This window comes from Dermacentor albipictus, chromosome 1, assembly GCF_038994185.2.
Source record: "Dermacentor albipictus isolate Rhodes 1998 colony chromosome 1, USDA_Dalb.pri_finalv2, whole genome shotgun sequence".
NCBI classification, from domain to species: domain Eukaryota; kingdom Metazoa; phylum Arthropoda; class Arachnida; order Ixodida; family Ixodidae; genus Dermacentor; species Dermacentor albipictus.
In genome coordinates this window covers 521,461,575-521,472,255 of record NC_091821.1, presented here as the reverse complement: position 1 = coordinate 521,472,255, position 10,681 = coordinate 521,461,575, and the positions used below count along the sequence as shown (strand labels likewise).

General features: G+C 50.8%; 1 long non-coding RNA gene across 1 annotated transcript; it reads left to right on the top strand.

Annotated features, from left to right (window-relative positions):
* The first annotated feature begins 1,366 nt into the window (after positions 1-1,366).
* Positions 1,367-10,147, top strand: LOC139054909 (uncharacterized). The gene is made up of 4 exons (XR_011511613.1): positions 1,367-1,461; positions 1,600-2,591; positions 2,723-3,018; positions 10,038-10,147. It is a non-coding gene; the product is annotated as an uncharacterized lncRNA (long non-coding RNA).
* The last annotated feature ends 534 nt before the right edge of the window (positions 10,148-10,681 follow it).

Here is a 10,681-nt window from a genome sequence, read left to right as displayed (position 1 = left end):
CACGCTTGGCAGCGTTTGACATTTTCTGCATTAATTTCGTTTGTTCTTTTTAATTTTATTATCACAGTGACCCTGTATCACGCAGTAGCAGAGCTAGTGCAGCGTCGCAGCTGCGTTAGGAAAGGTAAGCGTGTATGCAGCAGGCACGGGGGCATTGGCTCTTGTTTGGAAACTTCAAGAGACGCTCTTCCGCGCAGCGCTACCATTTGTATTATTAAAAGAATGCAGGTGATGATTAAATGAGCCGCAGCAAAGCTGTAAAAAAGCAGTAGTAATGCTGTTCTAAGATCCTCTCGCTCGAGCGAAATGGTGTTAGAAGAAAAGCGCGATGTAACGCGATCTGACGGAACAGCTCGTCATGCCAGTGTTTTCTTACGTCCTCGTCCTTACGCGCACCCTCCCCTGCATCAGACTACTGAATGGTTCTGTGCACGCACTGACGATCCTGATGGAGGCAATACCACTCACATGAGCAGCTCCATATAAGATGCCACGGCCCATTCCACATGCCGGTGGCAATTTGACGCGGCTATGAGGCAAAATATGCGCACAAGGTACCTAATGGTAACGCATCAAACAGCTCACAGCCCCAATCCTTTATTACACGCATATAGCGTGGAAAGATGAATTACTCACGCTCTAAGTGGGCACGGAATACGAACCGCTTCGCAGCGCAGCCTACTCCGTAAGACAGACGCCAAGGAAATAAGCGGATGTGACATCATATGTTATAGCGGACGTGACGTCATAGGTGAACGTAGACATTCCGGGCACATTCGTCTGCTGTTCCCCGGGCACAGGAGACACGGCCGTTACGTTCAAGTGGTTGTGAAAAAGGCTGTTACAAGTTTGAAGGAACCTAAGATAAACAGTGTCGTCTAATATGCGTTCTCGGCGCTAGTACACTGTAGCACTGGCTGATCGGTGCGGCGGTCCGCGGGAAAATAAGCTGGTAAGGAACCTGGAAATGAAGTATCAGGCAGCCGAAAGCATAAGTTTGCATAGTAGAGGCACATCGAATGGAAAAGTGAAGTACTTACGATAGCTTACGCTAGCACAAGCCCCAAAAAATAAACGACCCACATCTTTGTCCAGTTGTTTGAGCGTAGCTCCTCTTTGAGCATGCCATTCTGCCGCCAAAATCAAAGATGGATGTGACATCACGCACGCGAAAAACAAAGAATGAATGCGACATCACGGACGTGACGTTTCAGTGAACCTAACGCCTACGTTCCGTCGACCGGGTGAATGCAGCCACTTTCGAAAGTGTCTGCGTTCACCCGGTGAACGCAGCGCAAGCGTTAGGTTCACTCAAACGTCACGTCCGGGACGCCACATCCGGTCTTTGTTTTTTCACGTCCGTGATGTCACATCTGGCCTTTTTGGCGGCATAATATGGCATATGGCAGGCTCGGAGTGCACGAAGCGGTGGATTGCTTATTTTTCGGGCTTTTGCTTCTCGTAAGTATACTTCGTCTTTGCGTTTGATGTGCATCTACTACGCATAGCTAATCTTTCGACTGCATGATGCCATATATAGGTGTTCTGTGATGATACTTTATAGCCAGGTTCCTCACGAGCTTTTGTGATGCATTGCAGGGACCGCCACACCGGCCAGCCAGTGCTACAGTGTCCTAATGCAGAGAACGTATATTACACGGAACTGCGCTCCTTCAGAGTTATTTAGAGTCTTTGTCAGAAGCACGTAACAGTAACATTACTTGGTTACGGTGCTGCTACATGGCAGAATATTTGAATGGCAGATGTCCCGAGTGCGGCATGTAAGTACGTACGTACGCGCGCTTGTTTAGCCTAAATAAGAGTTTCTATTGTTCCCCAATGGAAATGCACATTCCTGATGCATGGTTCAGATCTGCCGGCTAAGGGCGGTAGTGAATAAAGTCACCAAATTGCGGCCTCGTTGCGGTCTCGCATTGCGGCCTCATTGCACGGTCGGGAAAAATTGCTTTAGAACCAAAATTTCGCTGCGCTGTCAGTAGCCATTCACTGATAAGCTTTCTCCGCAGCGTAATGCTCAGTGCAGGTGTGATGGGGGTTGTGTGTGCGGTCGGTATGTGACCGATATTCCTGAACGCAATGTCATTCAGCGATGTGCACAGCTGTGGCTGATTGTAGAATGTGGGCTGTGACAGGAGTGATGGGGACCATGCTCCTGCCTCGGCCAAGGTTGCAGCGATTTCAGAGCTGCAGGGAGCGCCCAGGCAGAACCTAATCTCGGCCCTATGCTGCAGCTCCAGCTTCTTGAGACGGGCACGTGGTAGTGCCACGAGTGGGCGGACGTACCGTGAGGTGGCTACTGCATGGTACAGCCGCAGAGCCCACCTAGTGGTGCAGCTCTGTCCTCGGGCAACAAGCTGGGAGACTGCCTTGTGGACCCGGAGGACCTGGACATGCAGGGTCTTGACAGCAGGCAGCCAGGTCAGCCGGTGATGAACGTGTAGCCCCGGGTACGTCACTGCCGGGCTTCAAGGTCGCCTTCCAGTTGCAGCTGTGCAGCGGGCGGTTGCTCTTGGGTGGAGCAGCATGGCCTCCGTCTTCCTTGCCGAGATGGCAAGGCCAATGCAGCTCAGGTAAGCAGCGGCGGTGTCGAGGGCTCTTTGCAGAGCAGAGCGCGCACTGCTGTGGCTGTGTGGTGGATTTCGCACACATAGGGCGATGTGGTCCGCGTTGATGGAGGTATTCACGTGGTTGTGGGGGTCAGTCTGCAGGACAGCAGGCAGTCGGGCCAGGTTGAACAGGAAAGAGCTCACCACTGATCCTTGTGGGACGCCCTCTACCAAATAGGTCCAGGGCCTGCTGAACGACTGGATAGGGCAGGCCGTCAAAGGCCCCCTTCATGCCGATAAGCACCAGGAGCACGGCGTCACCGCAGGCCTTGGCCTCTTCCAGCGTGGAGACCACGTCCACGATGGAGTCCGCACTGCATCAGCTCCGCCGGAAGCCTATCTGCTCATCGGCCAGAAAGCAATGGCCTCCATCAGCTTGCAAGCAGCAGAGGTGAGTGAGACTGGCCGATAGGAGCTCGCGTTTTTCAGCCGGCCTTCAGGATGGGGGCCACGTAGGCTGTGCGCCATGACTCCGGCACCTGCCCTGACTGCCAGATGTTTAAGCAGTCAAGCAGGTGCAGCTGCTCGCTGGCGGCCAGGTTGCGAAGCATTTGGGTTCCTGGTGCACTGAGCTCCTGGTGCACTGCGATGCTTGGAGCTCGTGCAGCGTCAGCGGGTCCTGGTAGATAGCCATAACCTGGCTCGATGGCCACCCTGGGTGGTGAGAGAGAAGGGAAGACGGAAAGGCAGGGAGGTTAACCAAGCTGAGTCCAGTTTGCTACCCTACACGTGGGGAGGGGAATGGGGAGTGAAAGAGGAAGAGAGAGAACTTAAGTGTAGGATGTTTATAGTCGGGCACTCAAGTCTGTTGCCCTCAGGCAGCGAAAAAGCGCTCGGACTGCTTTCTGGGCCAATGAACTGTGAGGCCAGGCTCCCAAGACTGGATGACAGGCCATTTACAGAAGCGAAGACCCTGTGTGGTGGTTGTGCAGGCAGCTAGGCAGGCTGACGGAAGGCTGCCCTACCTTCAGGATGGCTGCAGTGCGTGGTACAGCCAGCGCAAACTGGTTGGCGAGGAGCTCCGCAAGGGCCTCTTCGCTGATGCTCAGCGTGATGGCCACGGCGAGGACAGGTTGTAGGCTTCCTCTCCTGCTGGTGAGGGGTTTGAGCAGTCTCCAAGCCAGGGGTCCCCTGGACCTGCCCTCGATGGCAGAGCAGAGGCTCCTCCTGCGCCGGGCTTGGCGTCTGCAGCGGGCATCTGCACGTCTGTACTCGGTCCAATGCTCTGCCTTGCCCGTCCGGATTGCTCCACGCTCCATACGGCGCCTGGAGGCACGAATGTTGAGCAGGTGGAGGTCCGGAGCGGGGGTATCTGGTTGGGTAGAGCACTGAACGGTGGCAGCCTGAGCACAATCCACGATGGCGCTCAGGAAGTCACGGCCATTGTCCAACTTGCTGCAGTGCTTCCGGAACAGGGACCAGTCTGTGACGTAAGTTCTTGACCTAGGCCTTCTCCCAGACCTGGGGCTGATCACAATAGGGAAGTGGTCAGACCCCCATTTGTCCGAAGTTGTGGCCCACGAGTAGGAGCACTGCTCAGTGTTGAGGGAGAGGTCAATGGCCGTGCGAGCTCTGCAGTAGACGTAGGTGGGCTCCCTGGTGTTCCAAGGTCAGCAGGCCAGCTCAGCTGATGGCATCTGTGAGGCCTTTGCCTCAGCGGGTGCAGCTGCGGCTTCCCCAATCCGTGTGGTGTGCGTTGAAGTCACTGCACAGGACTGCATGCCCACCAAGGCGAACAGCCAGCTGGATGAGGCTGGAGGGATCCCACGGCTTTCCTGGACGGATGCAGATGCTCGCCACAGCCGTGTCCTGGCTGCCAAGGCGTACCACAATGGCGCATGACTCCAAGGGGCCACCGGCGATGTCAGCAACAGGTAGAACAGCACGCGCCAGGGTGCTGCGGACATAGATTGCCGTGCGTGGCTTTCCTGGCTTATGGACTCCATCTAGGCAGGGTGCCGCAGTGCAACTGCGTGTGGCACAGGTGGTGGCACCCGAGTAGTAGGGAAGCCGTAGGTTCTCGGCCACGGCATATGTCTCCAGCAGTGCGAGTACCGTATAGTGCGGAATATAGGTTGAGGTTTTTTCCCAAAAATATTACTAAAAGTTCACCCCTTGACTTACATACCGGCCCTTGGCACAGCATGAATAGTCGTCTGGCAGCATGTAGGAGCGCAGACCTTTTGGCGTCCACATTGTTATCGCCCCTTGGTGACCGACGCGGCCCAACTCGCAAGCGCTGCGGGGTTCTTTATTCTGACGAAGTTCTTTATTCTATGGCGCAGTGCACCCGGAGCTCAAAGACAGGGTGGCGGATTTTGTCCGCGAGCATCGTGCCAGATCTTTGCCAGTCACAGCAGAACTCATCTGCATCAAAGCTATTGAGATTGCCCGAGAATTCGGACTGCCCAAGGAACAATTCAAGGGCTCCATTTATTGGGTTTGTCGCTTCATGCAACGCAAGGGATTCGCACTTCGACAGCGCAAATCAATCTGGCAGAAGCAGCCAGAGGCATACGAGGACAAGTTGGTCGAATTCCAGCGCTATGTTATCCGTCTCCGGCAGCAGCATGGCTACATGTTGGTACAGATCGGCAACGCTGATGAAATGCCGGTGTGGTTCGACAAGCCGTCGCTCACCACAGTGTGCGAACGCGGCACAAAAGAAGTCGAGCTTCTTTCTACGGGGAACGAGCATTCACGGTGATGCTCGCGTGTACTGCAGATGGCAGAAAGCTGCCCCATACATAATATTCAAGAGGAAGACGCTGCCGAAAGAGGCTTTCCCACGGGATGTCGTTCGCGTAAATGAAAAGGGCTATATGGACGAGGCCCTCATGCTCAATTGGATTAAGACCGTCTGGAATCGGCAACCAGGGGCACTCTTGCGGTGTCCGAGCATGCTCGTCTTGGATGCCTTTCGCGGGCACTTGACCGCAGGATTGAAGCTGGCACTCCGCAACGGGAGGACGGAACTCGCCGTCACTCCGGGAGGCATGACGTCAACACTTCAGCCACTGGACGTCGTGCTCAACAAGCCTGTTAAAGACCGTGTCCGTGAACAATATAATCAGTGGATGGCCGGCGACAACCTGATGACCCCAACCGGGCAGCTGCGCAGGCCGCCTCTCGTCACTGTGGCCACATGGGTGTCGCAGGTTGTGCTCGCTGCCCGACGATATGGTGGTGTGGGCATTCAAGAAGTGTTGCATAAGCAAGAAGTGTTGCAAAATTTTTTGCATAAGCCAGGAACGCACACAGGAGTCCAAAGAACTTTGTCACCAGGAGAAAAAGTTACAGCACAGTGGGTCGAGTCGTAACGAAACTTGCGAGCGTCCTGGGAGACGTCGGTGTTAAGCGGGGCGAGGCGTCTGCACTCTGCGAGGCGAGACACAAACTGTTCCAAGAAAGGAACTGATGGGGGTACAGGAGTCGAAAGGAATGATACATCAAGAATAAAACTTGGTGAACAGCCATAGATGAAGAAAAAAATGTTAAAATCCAGTGGTACGTTGCGTAGCCATGTTATAGGCGAATGTCATGAACGACAGGATTGCATCCCCGTTCGTGTGGCCAGGGTAGATGTACAGTCGCATGCAATATGACTTGCAACACTCTTGTTCGTTGTTGAAGGGGCTCCACGGCTGCGCAGCAGCCCTGACATTTGAAATAGCAGTTTAATAGACACCACTAATTGAAGCTGTGTTTCGGTCTGGAACTTACCATGTGTCCGCACAGCCGTACAGCCTTGGAACCCCTTCGACCACGGGCACCGGTGTTGCAATTCATATTGCACGTGACTGTACATCGCAATCATCAAGCTGTTGGTCTGCGGATGGTAACTGGAAGTCGTCTTGCGAATTGTGTTAGAGGCGCACAGAACTTCGGTAAGGATAGAAGAGAGGAAGACTGCTGCGGTCACTGAGGAGAACGCGCGGAGCGCTGCGGTGTAAGATAATGTTGTGTAGAAAGAAATCGGCGACTTCAGCAGCAGTCTAGGATGGTAGAGATGCTGTCTCCGCATAGCGTGTTGGATGGTCTATGGCCGTTGCAATCCAACGATTTCCATGTGAGGTCATGGGAAGAGGACCGTACAAGTCTATTCCAACTACTTCAAAAGGCGAAGCGGGACAAGGCAGAGGTTGTAAAGAGCCAGAAGGAGCTGTTGGGTTTGCTTTGACAATGAACGCAGGGTGCAACATACTGCGCAACGGCTGAAGATGGGCCAGGCCAGGAGCACCAACTTCATATTCTGTTGTAAGTCTTGTGGTAGCCTAGAGGACCAGTCGTCGCATGATCGTGAAAGGCTTCAAGCACCTCACATTGCAGAGAACATGGTATGACCGGGACCCATTTGTTGCCATCGATGTGATAAATGTTGCGATGTAAAACCCCATTGTGCAGCTTGAATTGATTAAGTTGTCGACGAAGTCAGGCGTTTGGAGGTGACGAAGAATCTTCCATGCGTTGGAGAATAGTTCAGCAGTATGGGTCGATGCGTTAGTGGGACACAAGGACAGATGGGCTGTTGTGTCTTAGCCATTCGAGGGCTACAATGGGTAAAGCCGATGAAGAGGACACAGGACGTACACAATCGCGGAGAGGTTATGGTGAATCGTCATGATTCGGCAGAGGGTAGCAAGAGAGAGCATTGGTGTCTTGATGCTTCTTTGCAGCCCTGTAGGTGACATTGAAATCGTACTCCTGTAGGTGAAGCACACAGCAACCCAGGTGACCTGATAAATTCTTTAGCGATGAAAGCCAGCAGAGTGTGTTATGGTCGGTAACAACTGTGAAATGGCGGCCATGAAGGCATGGGTGAAATTTTTGCACAACCCAACAGCAAAGCACTCCTGCTTGGTTATGGTGTAGTAATTTTCTGCACTGGTTAGTGCACGACTAGCCTAAGCAATTACTCGTTCGCGGAATGTGTTGTCACATTGTAGTAGAATGGCACCGAGACTGACTGCTAGCGTCGGTGTGAAAGATGGTGGGCGCGGTTGGATCAAAGTGGCGCAGTACTGGGTCTGACGTCAGGGCATGTTGCAAAAGCAGGAAAGCATGTTCACATTCGTCGGACGAAACAAAGGGTGCATTACTGGGGAGGAGTTGATGGAGCGGGGACGTAAGTGTAGCGAAGTTGCATATGAAGTGCCGGAAGAAGCAAGTCCAAGAAAACTGTGCATGTCTTTTTGACGCAGTGGACACAAAATTCGAGGATGGCAGTAAGCTTCTCGGGGTCCGGACGAATACCTTCTTTGCAGACTATGTGCCCCAGAACTTTGATGGCCTTGCTGGCCAAACTGCATGTGTGTGTGTGTGTGTGTGTGTGTGTGTGTGTGTGTGTGTGTGTGTGTGTGTGTGTGTGTGTGTGTGTGTGTGTGTGTGTTTGCGCGCGCGCGTGTGCGTGTGTTGAGCTGCAAACCAGCATTTGCAAGACAGGCAAGGACTTCATCAAGATGTTGCAAATGTTGTGAGAACATGGTTGAAAACACAATGTTGTCGAGATAGCACAGACAGGTTTTCCATTTCAAGCCACACAAGACTTATCGATCATGCGTTCGAATGTGGCAGGCACATTGCAGAGTCCAAAAGGCATCGCACTGAAGTCGTAGAGCCCATCAGGGGTAGCAAATGTCGTTGTTGCTTTGTCGGATTTGGACATCGGTATTTGCCAGTAACCTGGTCTAAAGTCAAGGCTAGAAAAATACTCAGCACCGTGGAGTGAATCTAGTGCATCATCCATCCGTTACACGGGGTGAACATCTTTGCGCACGATTTTGTTCAGCGCACGGTAACAGACGCAAGAACACACTGAGCTGTCTTCGTGACAATTGCAATGACATGAGTGTCAACAGCTCAAGTGACAGTTGATCCACGAGGCAACAGTTGGGGTTCGATTTGGTTTATTGCAGTAAGCAATGCAGACCCCTCAGAGAAGCGAATAAGGCCAGTGGTAATCAGAATTGCTCGAGATAGGGTATGGTCATAGGGTAGAATGAATACGCCGCCATCCACAATGTTACAGGAGTTGACACCTATAATCTTTTCTCTAGGTGGCCAAAGAACGTAATCGGAAGAGGTGACGAGACGAATGCATTCTTCGTGGTTAGGAAGAAAATTGCCAGTGGCATCATCCAGTTGTGTGAGGCGCTGACGACAAGAGATAGAAGCAAACGCCAAAGATAAGAAGTCCCACCCCAAGATGAGTTCATGGGTCACTCACGAAATACCGCAAAAACAATGTGGTGAAGAATTTAGTCTATGGACACACGAACAGGACACGGTGCGATTGGACGAATAATAACCTTGGCCGCTGCACAAAGAGAAAGGCCGGAGTAAGGCAATTCTTGTGTTTTATAGAGTCCCAAACAGTCACATGGCAATAATCGCCAAGCGTCTTGTAACATGGAGCCACCTCAGAATTGCGCCAAAGATGATGGATGCAGCCAGTCTTGCCAGATAACTACATTTTGACTATTCTGTATTGTTTGCATGTTTTGTGTAAAAGGAATTGTCGCAGAGAGTTTTATCTTCAGTGGCCTTCAGTTGACGTCATCTGCTACAACTAGCACATAAGTTAACTCCATAGCACCACTAGGATGGAGACATTGTGTCGTGGGGTGCTTCCTTAAAAGTGGACAAGAAGATTCTAAAGGAAAAGTGTGAGATGGTCACAGTAATAACGAAGGCATTTGGCATGGGAATGACCCAGCTATGAAAGTATTATCAGATTTGGACAAGCATATAATACTAAATGGCGCCTTGCACGAGTCCCAAGTGTCAAATGTAATGAGTATTGTGCATTGGAAGGGCCAAAAATGTTTTGTACATGCAAGGGAAGATTATGGGCATTTGATAACAGTTGCTTAGATGTACTACATTAACAGGAACCAAACGAACTCCCTTAGACATAAGCATGCAGCAAATTCAAGGACTAGATGAAGCTTCAAAGAAGTAACTGCATTTCATGTAGGATAGGTGTGAATGACCTTTGTGCACGAGATCAGTGACAAAAACACTAAATGAATGCAGTACAGTGTCTGTATCATATCTTGTGCAGACCAAACTAGCCTGGAGTTTCAGCGTTCCTTGTCAGTTCATTTAAATAGGCACTACATTGTTCAAAGTGCAATATTGTTCTACAAAACATAATATGCAAGATGTAGCATGCTAACCCTCGTGGCTCAACAACTACTGAACCGAAACCACAATGAGCAGTGAAGCTTCCTTGTAATTTTCATCGTAACCATACTTTCGCTCTTGAAAGTGAACCTCTTTAGTGAATTTGCTTGTGTATTAATTTTTCTTTAGGCAAGTATTTTTTATACATGTTAATGTCTCAATCCTGCTTTTTCTTTCCGGGGCTAAAACAAAAGCCTCTTATTTCACTTTGAGCTTTTGACCTAGGAAGCCATCATCTGGTGCTGTGTACAGCAAGCACATGCTTCGGGCAAGGAGGGAGCCAGCACCATATCTACATCAGCAAGAACCTCGGTGCTCAAAATAAACATTTTCTGTGCAAATACCTGTCTTTTTATACTTCCAGCATGAATTAATAAGTTTCTTTTGCCTTCACATGCAGGAAGGTTTATAGGAATAAATAGTGACTGTTGAATGCCCAGGAAAAGCCTTGAAGCCATTCTACTTGTACAGTGATAAAGTACATGTGTACTTGAACTTGATAGTACAGAAACGAAAGGCAAAGTAGCAGGCAAAATGCTCGGGGCAGCAGTCGTATAAATGGTAGATGAACACAGCTAATTGTGCTGTCCAGTTTCATTCAGTTTGACCAAATGTTGCAAGAATTGCCTTCAATATGAATCATTCAGTTTAGCCAGCTAAAGTCGAACTCGTACAAACTTTGGAATGTCTGCTGGGAATTTTAGCATAAATGGTATGTGTGCATCCTTCAGCAGCACCACAAGCCCAGTAAGGTTTTTGCGTTACTGTCCCCCCTCCCTTGGGGTTATTGCAGTGTCTACTTCAAGTGCTTGAGGGTATAATGGAAAATGACTCCATTCTCCAATGAGAAGGCTATATAAATATGCAGG